The sequence below is a fragment of the Opisthocomus hoazin genome, chromosome 26 (genome assembly GCF_030867145.1).
Source record: "Opisthocomus hoazin isolate bOpiHoa1 chromosome 26, bOpiHoa1.hap1, whole genome shotgun sequence".
In the NCBI taxonomy this organism is placed as follows: Eukaryota; Metazoa; Chordata; class Aves; order Opisthocomiformes; family Opisthocomidae; genus Opisthocomus; species Opisthocomus hoazin.
The window spans coordinates 3,656,192-3,677,587 of NC_134439.1; the positions used below are offsets into that span (position 1 = coordinate 3,656,192).

Here is a 21,396-nt window from a genome sequence, read left to right on the forward strand (position 1 = left end):
AGAGAGTAACTTCTGGTGCCTTTTCTCACTCTATGCAAAGACACAGAGTCTTGCTCCAGCATTTCGGTGTGCGAAATAATAATGTGGCTAGACCAAGCTTGGAAGAGTTTAAAAAATAAGCCCACAGTAACATATATAATGTTATATGTAAAATAATCTTGGACACGTCTTCATTGTGTTTGGGGAGAAATAGCTTTTAGTTTGATGTAGTAGGGGCTTGTATACATTAAGGCAAATAACATTGTTTTGAAGTTTTCTGGAGTGCCTGCATAGGAAGGAAAGTTCAGTCTTGGTCTGGAATTATTTTGGACAATTTGGAGGAACAATGTAATTGTTATGTAGAGGATTGTTTTGTATTTTTAAGATGCTCTGTAGCACATCATTAAAATCTAACTAAAAAGAGCCCAGTAGAAAGCACTGTGTCAGTGCTCTCTTGTGTAAAAGACTGAGTTTACATTCCTTCATGCTTATTCCTGGTGTCAGAGTTCTTGCATCTGAAATGCTTGTGCTAAGGGCAGTTGATATGTTTGTTGTTTTTTTTTTTTTTTTTTTTTTATAAAATACAAATAGGAAATGATTACTGAAAGCATTAATACCTAGTAAAATTGAAGTTTATGAACTTATTCCAAATAAGAAACCACTTAAAATATGAATAACTTTGTTTACATCTTTTATGGGCCTAGTTTGATTGAAAATTCAATGTTTATAGTTGGTTGCTTTTTAGATAAAGGAAAGGCATCTCCAGGTTTGGTGTTGTGTTATTTGTATACCTCTGTGAATTCAGGGTTTTCCTTTAGGAAGTTGCTTTTATCTGCTGCAGCTTGCTAGCAGGGTTGTACTAAATAATATTTAGAAATACTGTAGGCAAAATGGTGAAATACTCTCGAAATACTATAAGAAAGCTAGAGAGAGAATCTGGTATGTTTTCAAAGGTGTTTTGTTTGTTATTCTGCTAGGGTTGTGTTTACCTCTGGTATAGATATCAGATGGCGAGCTTTTGCATATTACTCATTATAGGAACATCAGGTTGGTTTTCCTTCCTTTATTTGTGCTCTTCCTCTTCCTCCTTCCTCCCCCTTCTCATCCTGCTGTTGTTTTATCTTCGTAGCATTGTTGGATTTGAGTAGCAGGGCCAGAAATCGATCTCTTGTCCCTCGAGTGTAGCGTGAGCTGTGTGCTGGTTTTCAGCAGAGGCTTGGGTGGGATCTGGTTCACAAACACCATTGATTTATTTTCTGTTCACATGTGGTGACTTCCTGTGAAGTCTTCTGAAATGAAGCCTGTAGTATGAAATGAAGTCCGCTGCCTTTTCACACTTAAGCGATTTTCATGGTGTCTCATTAGTAATGGGAAGGATTGAAGTAAATTACTGCACACAAAAACACTCCTTCCCATTTCTCTTTTCCATCAGTGTAGAAAGCTTGCTGTAAGCCTTAAAATCATTAAAAACCAGGCAAACACAGCCATGAATAAGTGTTTCTACCCAGTCTTGAGACAATTAGTAAGTGCATAGGAAGTCATTCTTCTTCCAGAGAGGCACCAGTTTTTGCTGGTGTACAGGATTGGAAGGCCTGGCGCAGTGTGTTTGCCGTTTGTAGTATCGCATTGCAAAGCAACTTTGTGCTGAGCAAATCCGTGCTGACTGTCCTTTACGCTGTTAGCTGCAACAGCGACAGTCACCCAGAACGGGTCTGGCATCCCCGTGCCAAGGGGCTCTGTGTGCTGGGAGCTCGGACTTCTGCTCCGTGTCTTCTGTAGGCTGGGAGGAAATCTTCCTCTAGGATGCCAGTCTCAATCTTCTTCCAGTGTCCCTTGATAACTGTGCCTCATGAGATACAGCGTGTGTCGTGGGGAACCTGGACCTGCGTGTGTGCCGAGTGGTCAGCGGGTTGCCAGCAGATCAGAGCTTTTCCCTTCCCATGAGTTACTGGTGTAGGTGTAAATCTGTAAATACCGGTTTTATGTTTCTCAAAACTGTCTTAGGAATTCTGAGGATGAAGGAAGAGGTGAAAATGAATTATTGGAGGAGAACTAAATTAGTGAAGATGAAATTGAGAAACACAACAGCAACAAGATGCTTCTGAATTTGTAAATCTGTTTCCAGAATAGATAATTGCATGTAAATAAGTATGCGCATAGGCTGGTGGGAAGACTAACTGGAAAGTGGTGAACTTAGTAATGATGTTTTTTTAAGAGCTTGTATGAAAAAGGCTACCAATCTCATAATGAATAGATTACTGATAACAAAAGCTTATCTGAGGATTAAGACTGACTTGGTTGAGTGATTTAGAAGTCAAACAGGATTTTGACGCGTTTATACCTGTGCTGCTACAGATGACAGTCAGCGTCCTCTTGAACAGAACAGATATTTGCACTTATGGTGCGTGGCTGTCCAAAGACGGAGGAGTGTGCAGCTGCTTTTTCTCCTTGAATGCATATATATTACCATTTCATGACAGCTTGGATTAAAAATTGCGAAAATAATTGTTTTACTATTCAAAGAAATGTGAGGGAAAATATTGTACATAATATTTAATATTATTTTAATAGCATTTCTATCAACATTATGTACGTGAGGCAGTGGGTAAGGGTTGTAGGTGTGTTAGTATGCTGCTAGGACTGAATATTTCAAAAGGTTGAGTAGTATATTTGTTTTAGATGAATATTGACTGACATTACAGATGCATTTCTCTTATCTGCGAGGTAGACAAACTTGAGATTGAACTGGACATCCTGATAGTAAAGATTCTATAGGTCACATTTTGCTCTAAGCAGCATCTTTTCGGTGGATTTTTAGCGGATTTTCACATATGTAATTATTAGCTCAATATTTAGAAGCCGGTAAATCTTCATGACAATATTTCTTTTCCAAGTTGTTCTGAATTTACTGTATTGTTTAGGTATATGTGTGTTAAGACCTTTGGGACTTGGTGACTAGGTTGATGGCAACCTTGAATACAGAATTTTACATGATTTCCCTTTTTCTAGCAAACTGGTCTACTCACTTTCTTTTTAAAATTTTGTATGTGTATATATGTGTATGTATTTATAGCCTTAATTTCATTGTAGACTTGGAAAAATGTGGCAAGGGCACATTTTAGAGAGGACTAAACAGCACTTCGTAGATGGCAGCATGGAATGTAGTAAATTACTCTTCAGTATTAGACATTAATCTGTCTAATTGCTGCCTGAATTTTTTACAGGTGTTTTAGAGCAAACTAATAAAATGTACCCTGACACAAATATTTTTATACAAACAAATATAATTAAGAATTAGAAAGAAGGCGTATTGCTAATAGTATTAAAATTAATTCCTTATCTTCTTCTGTTTTAATTAATTCAGTGATGCAGTTATTTTAATTTTGCTTACATAAATTAAGCTAAGTGTTCAACTTTACTGCCAAGTATAGTGTGAGTGCTTAAAGCACATGGAGATTGTAGCAGAAGCAACCTGTGAAGAAATGGTTACTGAACCTGCTGACAGTTCTTATTTATTAATTGATGCAATAGAGTAATAGAATAGTAATTCTGCAGTAGTAATCACTTTCTAGAAGGATTGCAAGTTATGGATCTAATTCTCACCTGTTAAATGACCTAGAACTAATACCGAAACTGTATTACTTTTCTTCGTATTGGTACGTTATTCAAAACTATATAGGGAAAATACACTTCTTGGTCTAGTTTATTGTGGTAGCTTGTGAACCCAGTCTACACAAATTTGGCATGAGCAGAAATAATTCAGAAGTTCTTTTTTGTCTTGGTTTTGGTGCTGTGGTGAGAGCTGTTGTGAAAAGAATAACTTCTTTGTCTCTTACCAGAGGGAGAATACGCACCTCCTCTATAAAAGTTTCATTGTCTCCATCCCTGTACTGTTCCAAATAATCTCGTGTACTGTGCTATGCTGCTAATGAAACTTTTGCATCTTAGTGTGCACACAGCTGGGACGTTTCCAAGCTTATCTTATGCATGTCTGAAACATCAAGCGTCTTGTATTACTCTTTTAAAGATGATATTCAACATTAAAAATGTGTGTTCTAGGGTTTGGGTAGGATTCATCTACTCATGTGATGACAAACTTCAGCTGCAGATGGTTTAAAATGGTTTCATACAGATAGTTATGCCAGATAAGAGTTCACATTATACGTGAAGAGAAAGTGGAAACATTTAATTGCACCTTTAAAAACAGAGAGTGGGAAGAATTTGTTATGTTCTCTGGCAGTAACATTTCCGACACAAGCAAGTTGGTTGAATCTGAAGAAAAGATATTCTCGACATGAAAGAGATTTTTTTTTTTTTTTTTTTTTTTACAGCTCACAGTGTGTTCTATTAGGGCCTTTTAAAGCCATTTTAAATCTTGCTTTTCTTACACAGATAATGTCTGTGGGGATGATTTTGGAGGGAGGGTCATCTGAGTGGACAGAATGGTACTGTGCTGTTGTATTCTAACCAAGTTCACGTACCACACAGTTCTCAGGAGGCACCTCATTCGCAGGTCTCTGCTAATCTTCAGCATGAGAAAGGGAAGATGTGATCAGAATTAGAAGTTACAGAAACCACTGTAATTTCACATCTGAAGTACTGTTCTTTGTAGTATTTCACTGTCATTTAAAAGGGCTGACTTCTGGGGCGTAGGAAATCAGAACGGTGGTGGCTGACATCATTATGTGTATTTGCACCAGTTTTATTTTGGTGTGGCCATGATTTCATGCTTGTGCTGTTAAATAATGCATTGACCTGGATATGGGCTTCCCAAAGAAAGGCTTAGATACACTCTGAAAATAATTAAAACTTGTTAGCCTATTTGGTAGCTTGAATAGTCTTGATATGGGCTCCAAAGGGAACTGCTGACTACCTGTGGTGGAGGATTAAAACAGAGACTTGGAGAGGAACAGCGATTAAAAAGGAAAAGAGAGAAGTAGAGACCATAATAAAGCAGATACCGATGCTGTCATTGAGGTTATTTTAATTGTCCTCCTATATTACTTGTGTTTTCTGGTTTAGATTAGCTTTTTTTTTGTGAAGTATATTACTCATGATAGTTAAAGAATTGAATTGCAGAGAATAAAAATGAAAAGCAAGAATACTGTTCCAAAAGTAAATTAAGCTTAAGATTTATTTTTGTGGGTATGTACCATCATTTAGAAATGGAATACCAACTACCAGTTCTGAATTTTTAAAAACTTTTTTCTCAGATAGCCACTAGTTACACATACAGATAAACTAAATGCTCAGTTAGAACTCTGAATTATAGTTTTTAGAATAATTCCGGTTTTTAAAATAATTAGTTGTGTGTTTCCTTTACTAAGGATAACTCTGGTAGAATGGTGGTGGGTTTTATTTTTAAGAAGAAAGTAGCTTCTTTACTGAATTCAAATCCAAAGCGCATCAACAGGAATCACTCTGAACTTCCAGGGGAATGAGATACTTGCGTTAAGGACTGACTGCTCTCCTTTGGTATTTAGGAACATCTTTTGGCCTGTTTAGCAGCATTTTAAACTGTGGAAATGTTGATGTTTCAGCTGTTTTATCCTTCACCTTTAAATATGAAGCATGTTTTAGGAAGCCTCTTTATTCTGATGCAATGATCTGTATTTTTCTTGAAGGCTGAGCACAGGGGCTACAGTGAAACCTTACTATGTGTACCTGTATATATTAGTGTATTAAAAGTAATTATTATACAAAAAGTCACTCATGAGTGGAGTAACCTTTTAACAGGAGGGGCTTCACCTTGAAACTGAAAGAGTAATTTTAGGTTTAGGAGATTTGCTTTTTTCTTTTTTTTTTTCTGTTCTTTGTTGCTGTGTGAGTATCTCCTGTAAGGGGCTGTGAGAACAGCTGAGGAAATGGGCTGACTATACCCGGAAAACCAGACGCAAACACGGTGCTATCAGCTCTGCAGAATGAGCTAACTGGGAGAAGAAAGATTTTTCTTTCTGCAAGCTTTATTTATGATAATCTTAACTGCCTGGACTTTATAGAGGAGAGAAATGATTTTTTAGTTGGCAGTTTTCCTGTGTTTTGCCTTATTATTTTAATGGTTTCACCTTAAAGGAATTTTTGAGATATGTATCAGTTATTATGGAAGTGTACTGTAGTGGCTCAGTGGTTTGGTTAATCTCAAATGACTTGGTCTTATAAATAAATGAAAGGAAGAAATTTTCCGAAGAGTTACATTTATGCCTTTTCAGTTATTTTGTGGGATTTTCAATGACATGCCTACTTGATTTAGAAAAATTCTGCATTTGTGTTTTGCGTGAAAGTTACATTTTTGTTGTTTCTTCTTTAGAAAAATAAAATCTCTCGCACACTCATCTGTGTTAGAGTGGCCAGCAGGTCGAGGGAGGGGACTCTGTCCCTTTACTCTGCTCTCGTCAGACCCCACCTGGAGTCCTGCATCCAGCTCTGGAGCCCCCAGCATAGGAAGGACGTGGATGTGTTGGAGCAGGTCCAGAGGAGGGCCATGAAGATGATCCGAGGGCTGGAGCACCTCTGCTACGAGGACAGGCTGAGGGAGCTGGGGCTGTTCAGCCTGGAGAAGAGAAGGCTCCAGGGTGACCTTAGAGCAGCTGCCAGTGCCTGAAGGGGCTGACAGGAAGGATGGAGAGGGGCTTTTCACAAGGGTGTGCAGCGATAGGACAAGGGAGAATGGCTGCAAACTAAAAGAGGGCAGATTTAGATTAGATATTAGGAAGAAATTCTTCACCGTGAGGGTGGTGAGGCCCTGGCCCAGGCTGCCCAGAGAAGCTGTGGCTGCCCCCTCCCTGACAGGGTTCAAGGCCAGGTTGGATGGAGCTCTGAGCACCCTGGGCTGGTGGAAGATGTCCCTGCTCATGGCAGGAGGATTGGAACCAGGTGATCTTTAAGGTCCCTTCCAACCCAAACCATTCTGTGATTCTGTGACACATGCGAACCTTATTTCCATGTAGTGCTGGCCGTGGTAAAAGCAGCGTGTTGTCCCTCCAGGCTTGCTTTTTGTTGTTTCCACCTCGGGTAGTGTATGAGGCGTGGCAGGCACCACCAAGGCTACACTCTATGTTTGCAAGGAGTAGCTTGCTTATTTTAGGTCTAAAGGAGACAATATAGTGCATTTAGCAGGGTGGAATAATGTTGATGAGGATAAGCAAAGGAGCTCAGTGTGAATATCTGAATGTCTCGTGATGGAGTTAAGGTTTTAAACTTCTTAATTTTTTTTTTTAATTTTTAAATGAAGACCTACATTATTGTAATCATAATAGGTGCTGAAATATCAGGTATAATTAGCTTAAGTCGTAACACTTCCATTGCTTTAACTGGACTTGTACTGCAGTGAGACTGGGAAGTTGGTTAAATTCTGCTAGCGCAGTTGTTGTGAGCAGCCGTTACGACAACGGGTTCTGTGGACAGGTTTTTGGGTGGGTGACAGGTTTTCTGGTGCTTTATAGTCAAGTGTTGAAAGCCTTAAAAAAATTCTTTCAGATTTATCAGGTTCTTCAGGGGAAATGAAAGTTATCTCAGCAAACACAAACTGTTCATCTGGCTTGTTGGTTTAGAAAGATGGAGGTCACGTTGTACCACCTTTACATTAGTGTATTACCTCCTGCTACGTGAAATAGCACTTCATACTACTTAAATGACAGCTGGATAAATACGGGAGGAGTCGCCGTGGGTTTTGTAGAAGGAATTCTTGCTTTATGTAAACTACACGAAGTTCTGCTGAAGGGGCCAGCAAATCATGGAGGGGAGGGTCCAGTTGATATAATCCACTGGGATTTTTGGAAGAGTTTTATCCTAAGGTTTTCACCAAAGATGTTTTAGAAAGCTGAGTGAGCACAGCATGAGAGAGAGTTTCCTGTCATGGAGAATAATGGGCTAAGATAAAAATGAGGATAGAAATAAATGGTCAGCTGTCGTGGGAGAGGGATGTTACCTGTGGAATTTGGCACCAGGCCCTGTGCTGAGGATCATGCTAATTAATGGACTCAAACAAGAAGTAGGCTGGAGGTAATCAGTCTTGCCAGTGATGCAGACTTACTCCAGTAAAAGCAAGGGAGGATTGAAGGCCCTTCTGCAACCCGTCAGTCTTTAATTACTGTTTAATAACAGTGAATGAAATGCAATATAGATAAATGTAAGTGTTGCATGTGCAGGAAAAATAGATCCAAATTACAGAAAATTATGATTCTAAACTGATTGTTACCACTCAGTAGAGAATCTTGGGATTATGACTAGTAGAGCCATGAAAACAGCAGCTCGGTGCTTGGCAGCTTTGAAATCAATACAAAGCAAAAAAATCTCGAAGTGAAATGTTACAGATTAATAGGAGTGAATAAAGCAAAGCATTGTAGGGCCATCTTACAGCTTTGTGGAATGTCCACGCCTTGAAGACTGTGAAGTTTGGTTGGCTCCGTTTCTAAAAGGTATTTTAGAGCTGGAGAAGCCTTAGAGCAGGGCAACAAGGATGATCAAAGATGTGGAATGACTTCTGTAGAAGAGGGGTGATTGGGTGGACAGGAACTTATCTAGCAGGGGAAGAAGATGCATTTTAAAAACAATTATTTTGAAAAGAGTAAATTAAGGGCAAATTTCAAGTGAAATGTATGCAAATACCATGTGTATCTCTCGGAACACTTCTCCAGACACCCTTAAATCCTCATTTTGCAATATGTCCTTTAACTCACTGCTGCAAGTAAGATCATGCCAATTTTCTTTGACTGTTTAGTAAATGTGTCCATCTTCTTGACTTGGCTCTGCTCCGGGGAGGTGTTACTGAGCCAGTGAGTTGCTTCACTCAGGGGTTAAGCAGGGATTTGTTCATGGGTCTTGTGATCTTGAAAGGCTGATGTGTTAAGTGAACATATCACGTAACTGGGCAGTCAGGATCATGAATATTGCTTTAATAGCAAGGTTCCAAAAGCCAACAGCAGAATTCTTCCTCCTTCACTTTCCTTGTATGTGTTTATACAACATAAGAGTTTTCTGTGGTAGTTGAGGAAATGTACCTTTTTTGGACTTGTGGTAAGAATGTTCTTAAGTGGTTTCTGCAGTATTGTTTGCATTATTTTGCTTTAAAAGCAGTAAACTTTGTAAAATGTGATATCTGTACCCGGTTCAGATTTAAGATAATCCAGTCTAGCTACAACACTGTGGATGTTAAAATACTTTTCCTTTTCCAGACTCATTCTTGTTAAAGAAAAAGGGCTTCCTGATAGGGATGGTAATACAACAGTAGAGATTACTGTATTTTCTGTAACACATCTTGATGTCAGAACTGTTTTCCTGCAGAACTTGCCTGAGGAAATTTCAGACCATTGTTTCTTAATAGACATTGTTCCAGAGTGTAATAAAGGTGAATCAGAGACTTAGGCTTTGTTGCACTGCAGTGAGGGTGAGAACATGCTGCTTTTTGAGCCTAAGACAAAAGAAGTAGGAATGTATACCAAGAGGGAGGAGGTTCCTCAAGCCCTAAATTCTCCCAGCTCTGCAATAAGAGTTTGGGAGGAAATGGAGTGTATGTATGAGAGGTGTGTGTATACATACGGATATAGTGTGCAAGTACTGCTGTGGAATATATCTCTCTACAGAAACTTTTCGACAAAGAGAAGCTTTGGACCCCTGGGAAGACTTCTATTCTGATCCTCCTTCCAGCTGCTTACTCTCAGGGTAGCATTGTGAGTAGTGATGGTGCCACAGCAGAAAGGAGATGTGAGTAAGGGTAAGGCTTAGGTCTCCCTGCTCTCACCAGCAAATCTGCCGAATGGCTTTAGAGACAAAACAAGTTTGAGTAGATAGGTATCGTTTCTTAACTGATCTTCTCAGTTCTTTAAGAGGTATTTGGATGCTGTAGGCTTCAGAAGGAAAGCAAACCAGTTATTTTTGATGCTGCTTCTTGTTTTGCTTGGTCGTGCACACTCACCTCTGTAGTAACAAGGGTTTTCATTTAGAAATGGATAGAATTTGGGATTTGCCTCAATGAATGATGACATAAATTGTTCTAATTATACATGGCAATTGCAATCATTTACATTCCAAAAGTAGGAGAAAACATACATCCTGCCCCTCTGTCTCTAGAAGGCATTTAGATTGCCTCCATATGACAGAGTATAGATAGTAGTTAAAAAACCCAATTGTTTTTATAGTTACGCAACTTTATGGAGAGATCTTACCCTTTGCTAACGAAGTGTAATTAAAGCTAAATGGGGCTGAATGTTTTGTCTAAAAACCAAACCAATATTGCTGTATTCAGCTCTGCTGCATTATCTTTAAGGTCTGAAACATGCTTTTTGATTGTCTCTTAACTCTGTCCATGAGTCATGGATAGAGCATTTCCTTTCCCAAAATGAAAGAGAACAGTGTCCCCAAGCATTCCAGTACTAGAGGGACCCAGAAGAGCACCCCGACTATAGCATCACTACCACTCATCTTTGCTTGGCGCTCTGTGACACAGAATGAACGGACCAAGCAGAAGAGATGGTAGGAGGGATGTGTGATACAGTCTGCCCAAAGCAAAACAAATTTCAGGTCAGGTTTTTCAAGTATTCTCGTACCAGTCTTCTGAAGTGACTGAAGTACCAAAGGCAGTGGCTCCTGTGAGCTAACAGGTTTTATTTTGCAATTGGAATAACTTAAGAGGATACTCAATATTCTCAGCTGACTTTTTAAGCCGTGGTAATGCAGTAGGTGTCTAGAGTCACGCTGAAAATAACCAAGTCGGGGGTTTGGGAAGTGCCCAGCTCACTTTGGTACTCTCACTGTGGCTGTTTTCTGCCTGCTACTGTTTATTTCCTCGTGGCTTGAGTTCTTCTATGGACCCACAGCAGTTTGCTTTTAGGTTAGCTGGCTTGTCCAATTAAAAGAAATCTCACTGGGTTTTCAGCTCTCGCTTGTGTAAAGCTAAGGAACTGCAGTTCTTCATACCAGAACTGTAAGTCGTCTTATCTACGTTTTCGCTGCCCATTGCAGGATGAAATCGGAAACCTCCGAGTTGTCAGCTAATAAGAATAGGATGAAGCAGAGCGCGTATGTACAGCATTGAATTCTTTTGAAGTGTGCTATATGCTGTAATTCCAAGTGTGCTCATACAATGGCGTCATTTATAACTGCTTATAGTTTAAAAACATTGTCTTGGGTAGTCAGACCTATTTTAAATAGCACTTTTATACTTCATGGAAGATAAAAGGTGTATAAATATCTTTTCTTCAGATACTTTTTCATATATATGCTCCCTCACTGGAAGGCTTGAAGAAATGACTTAAAGTGGAATATCCACTTCTGCTAAGTCACAGTTTTCTTGCATGGAATATAGTTAGCCAGCTACCAAAAAAAAGTGAAAGCTGAGTGAAACAAGTTATCACTTAAATCTCTTTTTCATTGCTGTATTTCACTCAGAATTTAAGATATGGGCTGTAAGTATTAGCAGATTAAGTTAAGAACACAAAAAATGCTGTTCTTTTTCATCTTACTATGGTTTCACACGTGAAAAATCCTTTGTAATTGTAAGGTATGCTCGTTCCTTCCTTCCTCGTTCCTTCCTTCCTCGTTCCTTCCTTCCTCTTTTGTTTGAAGTCAAAGCCCAAGTTGTTTGTGTATGTTAAACTTTAGTATTATTGATTATACCAAATAAACGTTTGAAAAATGTGACTATACAATAGGTTTGAGTAATTGACTTTTTATAGAGACACATACTTTTCACTAAGAAAACTGTCAGTAGAATATTACTTTTGTTTCATTCAGCTGCAGATAATTCTGTCCCCTGGCAGTATAAACCCAAATGAATTCGAATAAAATATTCAAGCTACTTACTTGCCTTATTTAGTGTTTTTATTGCTCTGATTTCCCCCCGCCCCCAGTTATCTGTGTTTCCTGACTGTGATGTCTCGTGTTGCTTGCTGACAGCGCGTGAGGTTACAGACTTTTTGTTAGTGCAGTCATGTTCTGTGCATTACGGTGAATGAAAGCGTTGTCCTGTTCCTGCTCTCGGTAGCTTTGTGTGCTGGATTTCAGAGCTCTAATCAGGTCAGCAGGCGCCGGTACCAGCCGCGTCGGCGGGGGGAGATGCTGCAGAAGTAAGGCTGAGTGTCACCGGCTGCCACTGGCTCATGCAAATGCACATTTGTGTGGTGACTTCCCTTTTAGTTCTTGAAAGTTTTTTTTCCTAGATTTTCTTTCCAAAAACTTTTTTTGGTCATGGTTACTTGTATCTTTGATCGCCTTTCCTTCATTTTCACTTTTACTACTTACCTGTTTTTTTCAGGCTTTCTTACATTCTGTGACACTCTCTCCCCGCCCCCTTCATTTTTTTCCAGCTTCTTCCCCCATCTGCACTTGCTTCTCTCCTGGCAGTTTTCATCTTCACACTTTTCTGCACCACTTCCACAGGGATGTATTTGCAAAAGGGAGAACAGGCTCGTAAGAAGAGTTGTGTTTCTCAGCACGTGAGTTCTGGTTGCATGCTGCTGAAGGAGCAGAGAAAAGGGTTTGGCTTACTTTCTTTGAAATTCATTTGTTCTGTAGGAGCTGGTTAAGGAAGTTTGCAGTGGTTATTTTACATCCTCAATATCCGGGAGTCTTCTGAGACAAAGGAGCACGGTAGCAGCGGTTTAGGTGCCACCTTAGGTTAGGAGCAACAGAAGAAGTTCCCCTGCTAGAGGAGGTCCTGTGCCAGTGTCATTTTCACACTCCAGAGAAAAGTGAAATGAGGCAAAGTTGTGAAAATTGAGCCCAGTTCTACCAGGAATTAAAACAAAAAGAGAGCAGGGGAATCCTTAGAAGTCCATTCTGTCAGCCATCTCCAAAAGGCACGGGGTGATCCTTGCTGTTTCTCCGGCTGCTTTCTTACCAGCTGTGTCCGGAGCAGCATTAGCAGTGATGGGCTTGTACAGACACGGGAGTGTAAACATGATCCTTGGGATAAGGCTATGCTGTAAATAACACTCTTGGCATTTCAGTCATGTGATCCTTAAATTTGTTAGGTTGCATATGTTTAAGCAGTGTTGTGAGAAGTTTTTCTTCGGTTCTTACTGAAATCCTTGGCAAAACTTTCAGCAGCGTTGGGAAAATTGGAATAGGCTTGGGAAGTCCAAAATTAATGCTGTGTTAGATGTCTTTTCAGTGCCGTGATATCTGAGGGTCATTAAGTCTCCTCTTTATTTGCTGACATCTATTAAAATGTCAGGTAATTGCAGTAAGTCTACTAACCTTGAATTACTCTGGAAGGAAAGTATTTTTCTTGGTGCATACTTATCATAACCCATCATTTTATGGTCACATTGGCATGTGTATTATGAGTGTAGCACCCAAAACAACTAGTTAATAAATAATGACCAATCTGTAGGTAGAGCAGAGAGGGTGAACAAACAGGTTGTATTTAATGTTATTAAACATGTTATCATAATTACTGTCTGAAGGCATTAGAAAGGCGAGGGCTTTGTAGCACTAGTCATTGTAGCAACAAAACAATGACAGCTCCTGCCCCCAAAAGCACTGTGCTAGTAGAGAAGTTTGTAAATTTTGATAAACATTATTAAGATGGTGAAAGATGGGATACTCCATTAATAGCTTGCAACTATTGGTTTGTTAAGCAGGAAATAAAATGGAAGCTCATTATAATTTGCATCTAAAACCGGGAGTCTGAGTTGTTGAGTTGTCATCTATTTAACGCACAGGGTGGTTTGTTGTGTGGGGTTTCTTTTGTTAGTTTGTTTTTTTCTTTTTTTTTTAAGGCACATGGGGTGAGCAGAAAAATCTTAATTTAAAGCACAGACAGTTTTCTGACTTTTTTCATAATTCCATTGGTGTCTGGATGCTTTCCCATAGCTATTTAGAGTGGTGGTCATGAAGAAACTATTGCCAACTTAGAATATGGTAGAGTGGATGCTTGCTTAATACCGTTGAAAATCAGCCAAGACTGATCTAATTATGGACTGAAGTGTTCTGTTGTATGGTTTTATTTGTGGAACTCTTGATTTATCAATGATACATGTTCCTGTGTCATGAACTCTAGAAGTGTAGTAATTATGTATGGTAACATATAATTCAAATCTTTCTTTTAATTAGAAAATAAGAAGTTGAGAAGACAAACTCTTTATGAAGATGGAAACATGAGACTTGTTTTCCAGATGAGTCCCCAGTAAAGTTAGGTCAGCTATACTTACATTACTGTAATTTTAAGAATATCGCCATTTTCATGATCTTTGATTTGTTGGGTGACAGCCATTGTTAAAACACATATTTTGCTTAAAAAATAATTTATGTGAGTTAGAACTGGAATCAAGACTTTTTTTGTCGGTATGCATTTTGTTTCCAACATGTATGTGTGTGCAAAGAATTTAAGCTGTAATTTTATTTGATTGTAGAATACCATCCAAACTTACTCAGTTTATCAGATGAATACCAGCTGGTGCAACTGACAGCCAAAACTAGAAAAATAACCTCATTTAAAGATGGAAATCCCTATTCATGAGACCATTTCAGAGATTTTTCTTTCCAGCAGGACTGGTTGAGCAGCATGTTCTGATCATTGGTGTAGTGTATGGTTTTCAAAGACAGATGGTCATTGTGTTTAATGTCTGTGTATTAATGTTCTGTTGATAAAAGTATGAGTAAGTTGTTAATTTCTCTGGGAAAATATAATTAAACTGTTGGGATCAGGGTACATGTGACCTATACTGCGTTTGGTTTAGAGGCTTCAAATTCAATTATCTTTGCAAAATTGCTGTGAATTTGTACCTGCTCCAATGCAATGTCTGCTTCCTTGGATTATGGGGAAAAAAGATTGCTTTGTTTGCTCTAGGGTGAATAGAAAACTAGTCTTACATTTCATTCTGTTAATTGGAAGTTTGCTCAATGCTGATGTTAAGTATTTTCAAATACAGAATGGGTGTTAGTCATCCCAAGATATCTCAAGAGACTTCTGAAACTTGTTACTGTGGAATCAAGCGTCCCAGTGCCATTGCATACTGTACCTCTGTACAGCTGTAGCCAAGTGGCTGTGGAAGGCAGGTCTGCTGTTTTGTTTCTTAAATCTTAAAGCTTTAAGTCTTCTTTCTGTCATGAATTTTAGATTGACAGGAAAAGATTGCAGCTGGAATGTGTGTTGCTCTACCTGAAAGTATTTGTTCCTTTTGTAGGTCCTTGTCTTCTGGGTTAGAACAACGGGAGGCTGCTTAATTTTGTCAGCTGAAAGTGTTAACAATATTATGAATTTTTTTTTTTTTTATAAACTGTGCTTACCCGTGTTAATAATTCTTAGGTTAACTGGGAGCCCCTCTTTAGGGGAGTCAATTTAGCTAGCTTTTATGCCTTTTTTTGGTGCACTCGTGCATAGGGCAAACATATTTAGAAATTGAGTGTAACTTGTGATCATACACTTGCATGTTTAACAGAAGAAAAGCTGTTTATAAGACACCATTTGAAGCTGGATGTGAAGGGTGTTAGAGGTATGGTGAATGTGTGCCTTTTTGCTGGTTTACACTGTGCTTGTATTCTGACACGTTCTTCTGCAGAAGAATTTGGTGCAGTCACTACCTACACAGGTATAACCAAGAAATTGTGTGTGAGTGCAAGTCTGCAGATGGACTGCTTTGTGTCTGAATTACTTCACTACCTTGTCTGCTGAGCAAGCTAAAGCCTATTTCTTGTATTTCTTAACTTTTTGTTTACTTGGCTTTGTGACATTATTACTAACTTGTACTTATTAATAGCACATCTTCATTTTCTTAGGTTGGAAGTAACATAATGTCTTTTCGTTCACTGCTGTTTGAGCAGTTTTGTCCAAGATGATGTTTGTTCATTCAGAAATTGTCTAAATCGGTGAAAAGGTCCCAAATGCAGAGAATTATCAAAAACTGTTTAAAGGAGACTACTTCTGTCACGCTGGGTGAAGTTGAATAAAAAGTGGTGGATGCGCTGAAACAGTAAGCATAGTGTAGGGAATGTGTAGTTGAGTTGATACTGGGCTGGGCTGAGGATTGTTCGAAAGAAAAGAAATGGGCAGTTGGGTGCAACGTCAGCAAATGCGATCGGTGGGTGACGCGTTTTTGCGTGTTGCTTTGTATCCCAGAACAGCCTTGTGAGATTCGTGGTGTTTCTCACATCAGTTACCTGAATCTGTTGACAAAAAGCATTCCTTAGATAATTTTTTTTTTTTTAATAATGGAATTTAGGAATATTCCTATTCCTAGGTCATGTTTTAAATTTGCAGACTTGGATGGCGATTGGAAGTCGTTAGCTGGCTATTCCTAGCTGGCTTTTAGGGCAGAAATCCCACTTGACAGTAACTGCCTTCTTCAGTGATGGCCAAAGGCAGAACGAGTGTGAAGATGAACCACTCTTTGCAGTTGGGAGGACAGTGCTGGTCGGGTGTTCTGTGACCCCTTTGTGCCTGGTTTGTGGATACTCCAGCTTGTGCCTGTGGGGAGCAGACAAACAGAGGAAACAACAGTCCGTTCTTTGTGTTGGTCTTGGAGATGAGTAAGAGTTGAGAAGTAGGACTGTTACCTTCCCTGCCAAGTCCAAGAGAGCTGGCTTGGCAAAACTATACTGATATAATAAAAAAAAGTAATTTAAAAAATATATTATTACTTGCATCCATACCATAGGACAGCGGTTTTAATACCCCAAATTCTTAGAGTATCTGGAGGAATCCTGACTGTGTGTTGCTTCTGACTGAAACACACAATAGTTGTGATTTATGTGTTTAATCAAGAGGGAATAATTCTAGAATTGACCCCCCCCAACTGTTTGTGTATTGGTCTCTAAATATATTTGTTGTGATACAACATGTCAGAATTTATAACTTTCATACATTTAAATAGCGGGATTTACAAATATAATTAGCGGGTTAAAGGCATTTAAAGAATAAAAGCACTTTAATGACATTCAGTTTTTAGACAAGCCACTAATATCTGCTGCATTCACATAAAGATTTCTAATGTAATAATACGAGCAGATGAAAGCTTTGCTATTTAAAAGTTCAGTGTGGAGCATATTCATCAAATACGCTCTCTGAATACAGATGGAAAGTTATTGAGCAAATTATGGGGAGTCAGCACTCGTCTACAGCCTATACCGCATAAGCTATGTTCTTTTTGTTTTACAGGGTAGCGTATTAAGAGAGATGTATTAAGAAGATAGATGGCAGCAAACTGAAACATTTATGAAGAGATATTTTTAGTTATTCCAAAACTCTGTGCGTGTTTTCAGTTTTGCAAAAATTGTAATATTGCTGCTTTTAGGAAGAAAAAAATTCTCTTTGCTCAGTCGCCTGCTGGGGGTGTTTGCAAGTACAGAGTTTTTGACCAGTTAAAAGAATTGTGGGGAATGCCAAAGAAGTGTTTTAAGATCCTTTCTTCTTCTGTTTCTTTAGGATCTAAGGAATATAGGGCTTTTTAGTGAAGTAATGTCTAAAAGAATTCTTCCTTGATCTGAACGTGTTTGGGTTTGGCCTCCATACAGGCTCAGTTAAAAGAAGTTCCGTAGCTGTGGTCTTTTGCTGTACGTGGTTGGACATTCATTCAGAGATTTTTAGCTGGGTCTTTCTAACCGTAGAGTTTCTCCAGAATAGAAATGCTCAGGCAGTTGGATGCAAGCAGAAGTTTGCAGACCCCAGCACGGGAGTCGTCTTGCGGCGTGGGGTAAGGCAGCCTGTGCCGTGGAGTCTGGTGCTGGCTGGGCAGGAGCTGAAGCGGCTCCGGCGGAGGTCAGGTAGTCAGGGGCCATCGGCCGAGCAGACCCTTCCTCCATGCTGTTTCAAGAATTGCTGAGTGCTGGGGGATTAGAGCTGCATCTGCAGGTTTTCCTTGCTTGTCTGGTTGAAACAGCCACAGTCCTGGGGAGCGTCGTAGGCTGGCTACTAGGTTTTTAGTTATGTTTCGGCAGAAGTGAAAAATTGAAGGCAGGGAGGTAATTGGCATCACTGAGAAAGAAGATAGGATCGCTTCATGAATTTATGGAATGTCTTACAGTTTTATATACAAAATTATTCGTTCAAGACTGAGAAGTTTCTGTTAAGGTTCTGGAGACCAGTGTGAGTTACAAGTTAAGCTGTCAATTACTTTTCAGGGTCCTCTTGCAGTAGAGTAAAAAAAACCCTGCTGAAGTGGTGGAGTGTTACTCTGTTTTGCTCTAAATTTGCAGACTTAAGGTGGTCTCAGTTTACTTTGATTTTTTTGTTGTTGTTGTGTTCGTTTGATGACAAATGAGACGTGTCTGTATGTCCTTCTGCTTGCTGTTTCTCAAATGAGACTTCTAAAAGAATAGATTGGTAAAGCCTGTAACACAATATTGTCAGCACAAACAAACACATGGTGGTGCTGAAACAGGTGCTCTGGTCCTTCTCGAGAAGTAGCAAGATACGTTTCTTGTGGCTCTGTGTTTATGAACTTGTTGTAAGTGTGTGATGACAGAGCAAAGGGCTGAGTACTGAGCTCTTGATTTAGTGCTGAATCCTTTCGTGGGAGTTGTGTTTATATAAGGATTGAGTTTAAAAGCAAAAAAAGACGCTTAAGGGAGGTTGCAGAATTTTAGCAGGAGAGCTTGCTAGGTTGGAGGAAAACAGTTGGAAGTAACGCATTACTTTTTAAATAGTGTACTGTATGTTGTGTTTCAAAGGAGAGCCTTGCCTGCTTTTCTGCTCCTCCCATTAGAAAAGTAGTGAGATGGAAGAATCAAGTGGGCAAAATTAGTATTGATTAACAGAGATTTAATAGCAGGAGCATGAACTCTTTAATTGTGATGACAGAGAGTGGGGGCTGTGTGATAGCTTCTACAGTAATACTCTGGAAAAGTTGTGGGTTTGTTCCTGGGGTGGGATTGCTACATTTCTGTGCACGCGGCTGGGCAGCGTGGGACACGGTTGTGTGTTGAGAAGATGCTACTAAATTCTCTTGGGGTTTTTTGTGTCTTTCAGGACTTTCAGTGGATGGAGGAAGACACTTTTTTGCTAGAGATTGAACTTGTCTAAAGATATCAAGGTAGGAGATTTTTTTTTTTTAATCCACAGTCCCACGTTCTCTTTGCAGTAGTTATTGAATTGTTTAGATAGAATTGAAGTTGTCCTCTGTTGTTTCTTTGTTCATCTGTGACCATCTAGAATTGGAACACGCAGCATGGGCACTGACTTCCTATATGTATTATTGATTTTTAACCTGATTGTTTCTGTATTTAGAGAAGAAGGTGTCATATCTTTCATATATTAGTGTTTGATCATTCTCTGTCTTTTCCTGCCAGAGGGAATCAATGGGAAAACTGATGTAATAAAAAATATTTCTTTGTGTAGGGTTCTATGTTATTTATAGAGTTCATTCCAACCACTAATTAAAATATTTATACTTTTTTATAAGCAAATGTATAATAGTGACACAGCATTCTATATAAATACACGTTGATGTTTTAATTTTTCAAGTTGCTTTTTGTAAAATCCAACATCTCCTGTGTTCTGAGAAAATCTCCAGTGCTTGCGAATTGGTTGAACTTCAGTTCCATATTGAATGTTCTTGAGACTTGAGCAGGTTTGCAGAACAGCCTTGCAGCCTATTCTCAATTAGGTCTGTATTTTAATATGTATTTTGGATCTTTTAAAAACTAAGAAAATAATGCAAGTTTCCTTTACTCTCTCAAAGCAGTCAAGTGCTGTAACATTTCCTGCCGCTTTATGCGTTGCCTAGTTTTTTGTTTTCGTTTTCTGTCATACCAATGTATCTTCAAAATTAACTGAAGATTGATGGGAGCCTCAAATAGAACATGCAGTATGTAGCTGGTGGTTTTTTGAGCAACAGATTTTTGGCTGCTCTGTGTCATAGCTAAAAGTTGAAATGCAAGCAGTTCCTGGTGGAGAAACTTGCTGTGCTTCACTCTGCTGGTGCTTTGGGCGGCATCGGGATTGTTGGTCCTGGCAGAGCGAGGCGTGTTGATTCCAGCTGTAGAAAGTGCCCTAAAATTTCTTCCAAGACAGACAGTTTGACTAGACTCGACTTCTGCAGAGCAGTGCCGTGCTTGATTTCAAGCTTAAACACCGCGTTCAAATGGTTGTTTGATGGAGGCAGCTACTAATAATATTTACAACCAAAGCAGTAATTTTAGCTGTTATGGGCAACACAGAAGACACTTAAACACTGAAGATGAGTTGATGAAAGTGGGGTGATCATGTTCCAAACTTTTCCTCAGTTATCATTTTTCTCAGAGACAGTGTAATTGACATTGTGTATGGAGAACATATGTCCCTTATGAATTCAGTCTGTATCATTAATCTAGAATTAGAAACCAGGTTATGCAAAATGATGAAGCCCTGTTCAAAATTAAATTTCCTTAATTTCAAGGTCACCACATTTTCACGTTCGAGAGAACTGGTTCTGTCTTTTGACTGTCTTCCAGTGAGTGATTGCATGCTTCCAGTAGTGTGTCTGATCTCATTGTAAATAGCTATTTAGTTTTCCTGGTGTTAAATCCCAACACTTAAACAAAAAGTATGGTTGGAGAATTTTTTTTCCCCAGAAGAATAAAGTCAAACCTTGACTGACAAGTTAAGGTTGCAGAGTATATTAGTTAATATTCTGTGATTGGCAAGCTTCTCTTACCAGAATTATTGCTGTTTGAGAAAGGTAAGGTTATCTAGATTCAGAGTGAATCACAAGCTGCTTTCAGTGGCATCTCTCTCTTAGCAGTCATGCTTTTATTTTTCATTCTTCTTACTAGAAGTGTGACTAAACAAAAAACAAATGTCTCGTGCTGAGGGAGGAGAGGGAACTCGAGCCTCTACCCAGAGTACCTCTCTGCTGCAGGGTGAGAATTGCACCTTGCAGTGCCGCCGTCCTGCTGCCCTGCGGCTCCGAAGCAGGCAGCCGCTGCGGCCGGGCACTGTTCCCAGGCAGGCTGGTCCCCTGAAAGTGCTGTTTTCCAGACACCGTACCAAAGTGAGCTGTTCCTCAGAGGAGGTCGTATGGGCTTTCATCATCATACAGCACTTGTCTCATTCCTCTCAGGCTCCAACCGTATAAAGGTTGCTTCTGAACACAAAAAGCACAGGCTTGAAGTGAACATAATCGCCACAGACTCCAGAAATACGTTTGGCCGCATTCACCATAGGGCTGTTGTAGGGAACTCCACGTACACGGGAGTATTACCGTGTAATGCTCTCAGAATTACTTTTCAACTGTAGCATTAAAGGCTGCTTTATTTTGTTAAAATAAAAGCAGAGATTGAAGGTGACCTCTGCTTCCTTGTGTAACATTGTCACGTTGAGCTCCTGCATGCTTGTCCAGTGTCAGTGCTGTTAGTTATTTTTATGTATTTATTTTTATGTCTCTCCATCAAGGATAGTTGGAGAAGCAAACACAGTAGGGGCGTATCTAGCTGCTCACAGGAGGAAAGGAGAGAGAACAAATGGAGGGGCTTTGGAGTTGTGGGGGCTGCTAGCAGGATCTG

The 21,396-nt window shown here is 39.4% G+C and overlaps 1 protein-coding gene across 9 annotated transcripts in view; it reads left to right on the forward strand.

Moving 5' to 3' along the window:
* Positions 1-21,396, forward strand: part of TANC2 (tetratricopeptide repeat, ankyrin repeat and coiled-coil containing 2) — a 261,577-nt gene that overhangs the window by 12,333 nt on the left and 227,848 nt on the right. For all 9 annotated transcript variants that reach the window (XM_075443400.1, XM_075443403.1, XM_075443404.1 and 6 more), the window contains exon 2: positions 18,884-18,947. The gene's annotated coding sequence lies outside the window, so the exon portion shown is untranslated. The remainder of the gene's footprint in view (positions 1-18,883; positions 18,948-21,396) is intronic.